This window comes from Tursiops truncatus, chromosome 6 (assembly GCF_011762595.2).
Source record: "Tursiops truncatus isolate mTurTru1 chromosome 6, mTurTru1.mat.Y, whole genome shotgun sequence".
Lineage (NCBI taxonomy): Eukaryota > Metazoa > Chordata > Mammalia > Artiodactyla > Delphinidae > Tursiops > Tursiops truncatus.
In genome coordinates, this window is record NC_047039.1 from 108,777,985 (window position 1) to 108,786,483 (window position 8,499).

General features: G+C 51.3%; 1 long non-coding RNA gene across 1 annotated transcript; it reads left to right on the forward strand.

Annotated features, from left to right (window-relative positions):
• Positions 1-3,986: 3,986 nt before the first annotated feature.
• On the forward strand, positions 3,987-6,653 carry LOC141278910 (uncharacterized). The gene is made up of 3 exons (XR_012332314.1): positions 3,987-4,105; positions 4,247-4,332; positions 5,980-6,653. It is a non-coding gene; the product is annotated as an uncharacterized lncRNA (long non-coding RNA).
• Positions 6,654-8,499: the final 1,846 nt, after the last annotated feature.

Sequence of the window (8,499 nt, forward strand, 5' to 3'; positions counted from 1 at the left end):
AAGCTTGCCTTTTTATTTTTAAAAATATAGTAAGCGTAGTTGTTTTATGCTAATTCCAGTATCTGAAAACTTTACAGGTATGTTTCTTTTTTTTTCTCATGGTGTCTTATTTGTGTGCTGGTTTTCTTTGTACGTTGGTCATAGTATTTGAAAACTTGAGTGCAGGGATAATTTAAGGCATGGGATGAAGTTACCTCTTCCAGAGAGAATTTTGGCTGCTTCTACCATGCACTTGGATATGCTCCCTGTCTGGACCAACCTTCATCCAAGATTGAGGTTCCCTGGAAGACCTGAGTCATTCAAACCCAGCTATAGTTCCTCAGAAGGGCTGGTCCACTTCTGGTCTCCCTCTGCCTGAGGATGTAGTCCTTGGGGTCCCAGCTAATTGTGGGGAGGATCTCCTGTTAGACTGTAGGTTCTGGGCTTTTGTTTCTGTCCCCCTAGTTTTTTACGACTGGCAGAGGGAAGGCTCCTCTGGGCTTGGAAAATCTCTTTAAGCAAAAGTGGTCTCCATGTGCATTCTCCTCTCTGAGTTCTTATTTGCCCTTCTGGTATGGTTTGGAAATTTCCTACTCTCTTGTAAACTTCTAATGCTTTTGCAAATATATATCCCTATCTCTATATTAGATATAGATACCTCAAGTATCTTGTTATCTTCAACTAGAAGCCTGGTCGGAAAGACCCAGCCCACATTTACTGGAAGTCTGAGTTATCTTTCTAAACAGGAAATCTGGCTACATCTCTCTTCCATTTAGAAGTCTTGATGGGCTTCCACTGCCCTCCAATAAAGACGGTAGTCTTGACTGTTCGCCCAATGTCCTGACAGATCCGGCCTTGGCCACCCTCTTCTGTAAGCTCACCTCTCACCGCTCCTCCCTGGTGCTCTCTGCTTCAGTCACACTGAGCTGTTCTGATCCCTGAAAGCCACTCACTTCTGAGTGTAGGCAGATGCTGTTTGGTTCCTTCAGCCTGTGGCCTGACTAATTCCTGTTTGCCCTCTAAGTATCAGGCTAGACATCACCTCTTCCAGGAAGCCTTCCCTGACTGCACCACTCCAACCTCGTGCTAGGTCAGGTGCCTCCTCTGGGCTCCCACACTACCCTGTACATCCCCTATCACGGCACTGACCACACTGCACTATAATTACATGCTTCCCTGTCTGTCACTCCACTAGGCTATGGGCTTAATTAATATTTTTGAATGAATGAATGTATGTATGTATGTATGTATGTATGGATTGATGGCTGGATGGCCTCTCACTTTTTCCCTGACACAGTGAATTGTTCTGGCTCTTTGGGGACCCATCCCCTGCAGCTGAACTGGTAGTGCCTGGCTAGAAGGGCTCCTTTCCTTGTTCCCCCTCCACATTAGCTGCTCAATCCTTTGCACAGAATGACTCCAAGCTCCTTCTAACACACACTTCCCTTGGGGCTCATGCCTTCTCCCTGGCTCCTAAGCAAAGAACTGGGGCTGTAGGTCCCAAGAATAGGAGAATATACCAGAGGGGGCATTTTAAATTTGAACTATGGGAAAACTTATTTCCTGTAAAGTTCATTTCTGTGCACAGAAATCCCAAGACCTGCTTCTAGGAGAAAGTCAGGCTGGGAGGTGTGTCCGATGATGTCCAAGGCCTCTGGGTCTCTGCCTTGGGTTAGAATTCCTGACTGTGGGACTTTCCCCTATCTGTATTATTCATCTCAGAGCACTGATGGGGGCCGGGCTGATGGTGCATTCTCATTAGATTCTGTTTACCGTCTTTCCATATACTTTGTCCCATCCTCCGTGTCCCTCCCTGTCCCTCTGCCTCTGCCTGTGCTGTGCCCCTTTCCAGAATGCCCTTCCCCTTCCCCTGTCTAGTCACATCTGCAAGGCCAGGCTCTGCTCTTCAGGAAGCTTGTGCTGACCATCCTGGTCCATGCAAGCCTTTGTCGGCATCACCCTCCACGACTCGAGGGGCAGCTAGGTGGGGTGGGGACTCACTGTCCATTTGGAGCACTGATTGAGCACCTCCTGTGTGCAGGGCCCTGTGCTGGGGACTCAGCAACGAGTGAGACCTGCAAGGCCCTGTTCTCTTGTTTCTTGGGGTGTGTCCCAGACTCACCAGCAGAACAAGGGCTCTTAAAAAAGCTGTTTGCTTGTCTGGACTCTTGGTGGTTCCCATCTCCCCTGATCCCTGGCTGTCACTTGGAGGATGGTGGTGGGACTCGGGGGTGGTGTGTGGCAGAGAAATATATTCTCTCTCTTTTTTCTTTTTCAGTATTTTTAATTTAAAAAAATTGGAGTATAATTGCTTTACAATGTTGTGTTAGTTTCTGCTGTACAACGAAGTGAATCAGCTATATGTATACATATGTCCCCTCCCTCTTGGACCTCCCTACCCCCTCCCCCCTCCATCCTACCCATCTAAGTCATCACAGAGCACCAAGCTGAGCTCCCTGTGCTACACCGCTTGGTATCTACTTCTTCCTTTTCCTCTTGTCAGGGATTAAATGCTCCTGAAAAGATCAGAGGGCAAAAATAGAACCAGAGACCTGGCCCCGCCCTTCCACCGGAGGATGGGCCAGACAGAGGGCACTGATTCTGAAGATGTCTAGGCTGTGCGTGAAACCCCAGAAAACCAGAACTGGAAGAGTCCTGCAGACCTTACCCCCTCCAAACTTTACAGAGAGAAATCTGAGGCCCAGGGAGGGGAGGGGACCTCCCAAAGCTCACAGAGAAAGTCAGTGTCAGGCTGACACGGGTCTCCTGGCCTCACACCCAGCCCTCTGTCCACTGTAGCACTAAGAGGGGGCCCCAGCAGGACTCTGGAAGGCATTTTACTCTTGACGGTGGCCAAGGCTCTGTGCAAAGACTTTCCAACATCATCTTGTCAAATCTTTCCATCACACTTCGGAGGACACTGTTATTGTGTCTAGTTGCCAGAAGAGGAAGGTCAGTGATGGAGAACTTTTGCCCGAGGTCTCACAGCAGTCAGGAGATGAGCTCATTTTAAGCCCAAACCCCTAACACTTCCCTACACTGCACCTTAGGACTAGAGGCGTATCGTCTTTAAACACAGCCTCACCACTTCCAGTCTCCTAGCCTCATAGGCCACCTCTCTCCTGGAGGCTGGTTCCGGGATGAAGTGAGGATGCATGTGGTCTGGCCCCTGAGAGGGGCTTGAGAAACGACAAAGGTGCAGCGGGAGGCCCATCTTCAAAATTTCTGCAAATGTGAAACACTTTTCTTTTCGCTTTTTTTTTTCAATTTTTTTATCGATGTAAAATATACATAACACAAAAATTGCTATTTTAACCTTTTTTTTTTTTTTTTTTCTGTACGCGGGCCTCTCACTGTTGTGGCCTCTCCCGTTGCGGAGCACAGGCTCCGGACGCGCAGGCTCAGCGTCCATGGCTCACGGGCCCAGCCGCTCCGCGGCATGTGGGATCTTCCCGGACCGGGGCACGAATCCGCGTCCCCTGCATCGGCAGGCGGACTCTCAACCACTGCGCCTCCAGGGAAGCCCTATTTTAACCATTTTTAAGTGTTCCATTCAGTGGCGTTAAATGCGTTCCCGTTGTTGTGTAGCCATCACCACCATTCATGCACAGAACATTTCATCTTCCCAAACCGAAACTCTGTCCCTGTCAAGCCCTAACTCCCCATTCCCCTTCCTTTACTTTTGAAAATGAACCTCCTGCCTACATAGCCTGGTTGAACAGGCCAGGGAGGGGAGAAGAGGACCGTAGGCTGGCGGGACCATGAGGAAAAGGAAACAGGAAGTGAGAGGAAAGAGAGGAAGTGCATCCCGGAAGCTGCTCCCCAGGGGCCAGCCAACCCCACCCAAGGCAGAGCCAGCCACAGCCTGGGGACCTTTCCACCGGCTCCTACCACCCCTCCAGACAGAGCACAAGACACCTTCCTGGCCCAGGGTCTCTTCAGAAGCCCACCCATTCTTAACCTGGAAAGCTTCAGGGTCCTCATCTGTAAAATGGGGGTGGGGGAATAATAGCTGGTGTCTCCTAGGCTGTTGTCAGAATCAGCTGACAACACATGTATGACGCACTTGGCGGGTGCTCCTGATGCGGAAGCAGCCTGCAGCGTTGGCCGCCATTGTTTTCTTGGGGTATGTTTTTGTTTTGGTTTTTTGCTGCCATTGTTCTTGCCGTTACTATTACTCCATCCCAGCAGCCGGAGTTGGAGTAAAGGTCCTCCCGTATCGGGAAGGAAAGGGCCTTTTCCATCCACTTTATCCTTTGTTTCCCAGAATAGCCCCGCTGGTCTCCTCACATCCACCACCAAGTCCCTGAGCTGACTGTGGCCAATTCACGCTGGGCAGTGTGGCCAAAAGAGGTGAGTGAGATGCAGTGCCCCTCCCAGAGGGCCCATCGCAGAAGGCTTGCAGAGACACCAGGAGGCAGACACAGGTTCAGATCTCTTGCAGTCGCCGCGATCAGTGCACATTTAGGTTCTGGGGAAGGACAATGAAGGGGCCCGTAACTCGACCTAGGGGTCAGAGAAGGTTTCCTGGGGGAGATAAATAAAGGTGGGCGAATAATCCTGAAAGTCCAGGAGGTGTCAAATGCCCTGGGGAATAAAGAGAACCGGAAGTGATTTAGTATTACAGGGGCAAAGGGCATGAGGCAGAGAGAGGGAGGGGATGGGTCTGCAGGAGGCAAGGCGGCAGAGTCGGGGGCAGGTTGAGGGCCTTTGTGCTCAAGTACAGAGTTTGAACTCTCAACTGCAGGTGACCGGGGCCATGGAAGTGGCAGCCTCTGTATCTTGAAGCACTCACCCTGAGGGCTGTGGACAGAGGGGGGTGAGAGAGGAAGATGATGGAAAGAAAGGTGGCCACTGTGAGAATCTTGCCAGAGACGTGGGCAGCCAGAAAGGGAGGAGAGAGGAGGGGGACTGTGGAGAAGTTTTGGAGGTCAAACTGTCAGGACTGGTGTGGTCAGCAGAATACACCCCCAAAGACGTCCACGTCCTGTTCTCCACACATGTGACTATTGTATGTTACTTGGCAGGGAGAATTAAGATCGAAGATGGAATTAAGGTGGGTGATCACCTGACTTTGAGATGAGGAGATTATTCCAACTTATCAAGTTGGCCAGTGTGATCATAAGGGTTCTTAATATGAAAGAGGGAAATAGAGTCGGTGTCACAGTAAACGCAGACCCCACTGCCCACTCCTGGCTCTGGAGATGAAACGGGTCACCAGCCAAGCAACGTGGGCAGCCTCCACACTTGGAAAAGGCAAGGAAATGATTCTCCTCCGGGGCCTCCTGAAGGAATGCAGGGCTGCCAACACCTTGAATTTAGCCCAATGAGATGTGTGTCAGGCTTCTGACCTATAGAACTCTAAGAGAGTAAATCTGTGTTGTTTTAATCATTAAATTTGCTGTGAGCTGTTACAGCAGCAATAGGAAGCAGATATAACTGGGGATGGGAATGGGGGCTGAGGATAAGGGATATTAAGGGCATCTGGCCTGGAGACTGGAAGGATGGCAATGCCCCCAACCGGGAGAGGCCACAGGGACAGGATGAGTATCTGTCTACTGCACTGACCTGAGCGGCCCAGTCCAGCCCAGGCCTTCGCTAGGCACAGAGCCCAGGGACCCAGTAAAGAAGTTGGGGGCGGAGGCAACATCATCACGGTTGGGGATGCAGTAGCTGCTGTATGGTGAACGGATGGCAAGATCCCCCAGAATTCCTTGGGTTTCATTTCTCAAGCATCAAAACAACCATGCTCGTTAAGCTTTTGCTTCTTGAACAAGCCAGCGAAAGAGAATTGAAACCTCAAGGACTGACGTCAAGGTGGGGTTAGAAGCCCAGGGCATAAGTAAGGACACTGTGGGCTCTCAGGCCTTAAAAGATGCCCTTGTACCCGATTTTTCCTGGAAGAGGGAGGGCAGGTGGACCTAATTGGAATCCTCTTCCCCCATCACTTTCCACAGCAATTCTTTTTTGTTTTTTTTCTTTCCTCCAAAATACAAAAAGGCGGAGGTGGACGGCTCCTCCTTCGCACAGGAGGAGCGTGGAGCCTACCCCCGCCGGAACCAGCGGCCACGCTGGCCTCTCCGCCGGCTTCGTTCCCCGCCTCCCCAGGTCCTTTGTCTGGCTCCCGCGCTGCCGGGCACGTGGTCCCCTGTCAAATTTCGGGCGGCTCCGGGGGACACGTGTGTCGGCAAGCCGGAGCTCCACAGACCCCAAGTAACCATGGAAACGGTGGCCAATGGGAGTCCCGCTCTGCCTGCTGGGGCGAGGCCAATCGCGGCCTAAGCAGGAGGGGCGGGGCGGGGCCGAGGTGTCAGAAAACTGAGGGCGGGGCCCACATCACCCGCCGCAGCCTGGGCGGACCGCTGTGCACAGGATGCTCCCTGGGGCCATAATGTGCCGTTATCTGGACCGGACAGCTTTGCTAACATTTGGGCAGCGTTTCCTTGGCACTCCTGGGATTTTCTTTGCCTTTAAGTATAAGGGTTATGTTCTAGACCCCAGTAGATCTGGGTTCAGATCCCACCAGCAACATTTACCAGCTGTGTGCCTCGCACAAGTGACAGACTTTCCGTACGTCCATTTCTTCATCTGGTAAATTGAGTACTGTAAAGCCCCAGCGAGATACTAAGCAATTCACCCAGGTCTGGCACCAGTAGCTGCTCAATAAACAGCAGTGACCCTTATGACTCAGCTCCTTCTCTTGACCCACCAGAGAGGAGGGCCTCCGTCTGGGTGTGAAGAACCCACCCTCTCAGCTGGGAGCCCAGGGGGCTGACCTCTGACTCGTTTGCTCAAGGCTGTTTCCAGCACCAGTCTCAACATGCTTGTTAACAAAATGGGAAGATGGCCTGGAGTCTGTCAGGGTCCCCATGGCAGCGGGCCTGCTGCTGACTTCCTGGAGGCAGACACAGAGCTGAGCACCTCCAGCTGCGGGGGCAGAAGGAAAGGAAGGGTCAATGCCAAGGGTTGCGGACCAGGAAGCAGGGTTTTGGCGCTTCTGCCCACCAGCCAGGTGACCCACACAGGCGTTTTTACTTCTCTGGGCCAAAGCATCTTGTAAAACAGTGAGGATGATACCTGAGACCCTCCCACTCAGTGTGGTGGAGAATCTGTAAAGAGGAAATGGATGGTCAGCTGTGCTGGGAGACCTCGCCCCTCTCTCCTGGCTTCCCCAAGGCTCAGCTCAGGGCCTGGGACAAACATTCCCTAGCCAGGAGCTGCAGTTAGCTGGAATCTTTCTTTCACTTTTATGAAGAAGTGGAAAATGCCCTCATTCATTCATTTGTTCGATCAACCGAGTTTTCTGCAGGTCTGCTGTGTACCAGGCACTGTGCTAGGTCCTGGAGCTAGAGCAGTGAACAGAACACAGTCCCTGCCCTGAAAGAGGTCACCTTCTGGCTGGGGAGACAGACATGAAAGAAATAAACATGCGAACAAACACGTGGCCACAAACAGCCACAAATGCCCTGGAAGGAAAGCACAGGATCCGTGAGCACACGAAGGAAATAAAAACGAGTCTGGGGGGAGAGGGCAGGCAGGGCAGGAAGCGACATTTCAGAGGGGCCTGAGGACTGCGCAGACTGGTGAGGAGGGGAGGAGGGGAGGAAAGGTATTTCAGGCAAGAGGAGCAACACATGGGTGCCTTGAGGCCAGGAGGAGCTCGGGGCATCCACAGAAGGAGAGGGTCTGTGTGGCCCAGAGGCCAGTGAGGGAAGGAGTCAGCAGGTATCAGCTGAGTCAGGCAGGGTCACACTAAGGATCTTGAGTTTAGAAAATGGGCCATGACACAGCCTCATGGGGACTTACACGAAAATATACACCCCTGTTTTTCAAAGTTACCTCTTGGACTGGGCTGGTGTTCCACTTGGTCTCACCTGCCTGCTACCTTTTCCAGTCTGAACGCATTGGATGATCCAAAATCAGATGAGTTTCGTTACAACTCAGCACCATCCGCTGACTATGACAGACAAGGAGACACACATTTACTGAAGGATTTTGAACACAAAGGTTAGAATTAGGGTTAGGGTTGGGTTTCGGTTAAGGGTAGAGTTGGTATTGGGTTTGGCCAGGAAAGGATTGAGGTTAGATCGGGATTACCGTTGGGTTTGGGGTCAGGGTTGGCATTAGGATTAAGCCTGGTGTTGGGTTTAGGGTTGGGTGGAGGCCTGGTGTTGGGTTAGGGTTTGGATTGTAGATTTGAATTCCATTAAATAGACTTATATCACCGGCATCCAACAGAATATCTAGGAGGTAATAGGTGCCCAAGGGATATTTTTAATGAATTAATGACTGTGGTTTATTGTGAACAAGGAAGACAAAGTGGCAGGCAGGGCACTTCCCTAGATACTCTGGTTGTCTGTGTGTTCTGTCAAGTGTGAACAGACTGATAAAACTTACCGGTGTGCTAGGTTTATATTCAACTGTCTAAGACTGCAATAAACATCATAGTAAAGTCGAAAACAAGAGGAAAGTAGTCTGGGCATATCAACCCAGTGACTGAGGGAGGGAAGAGAGAGAAGC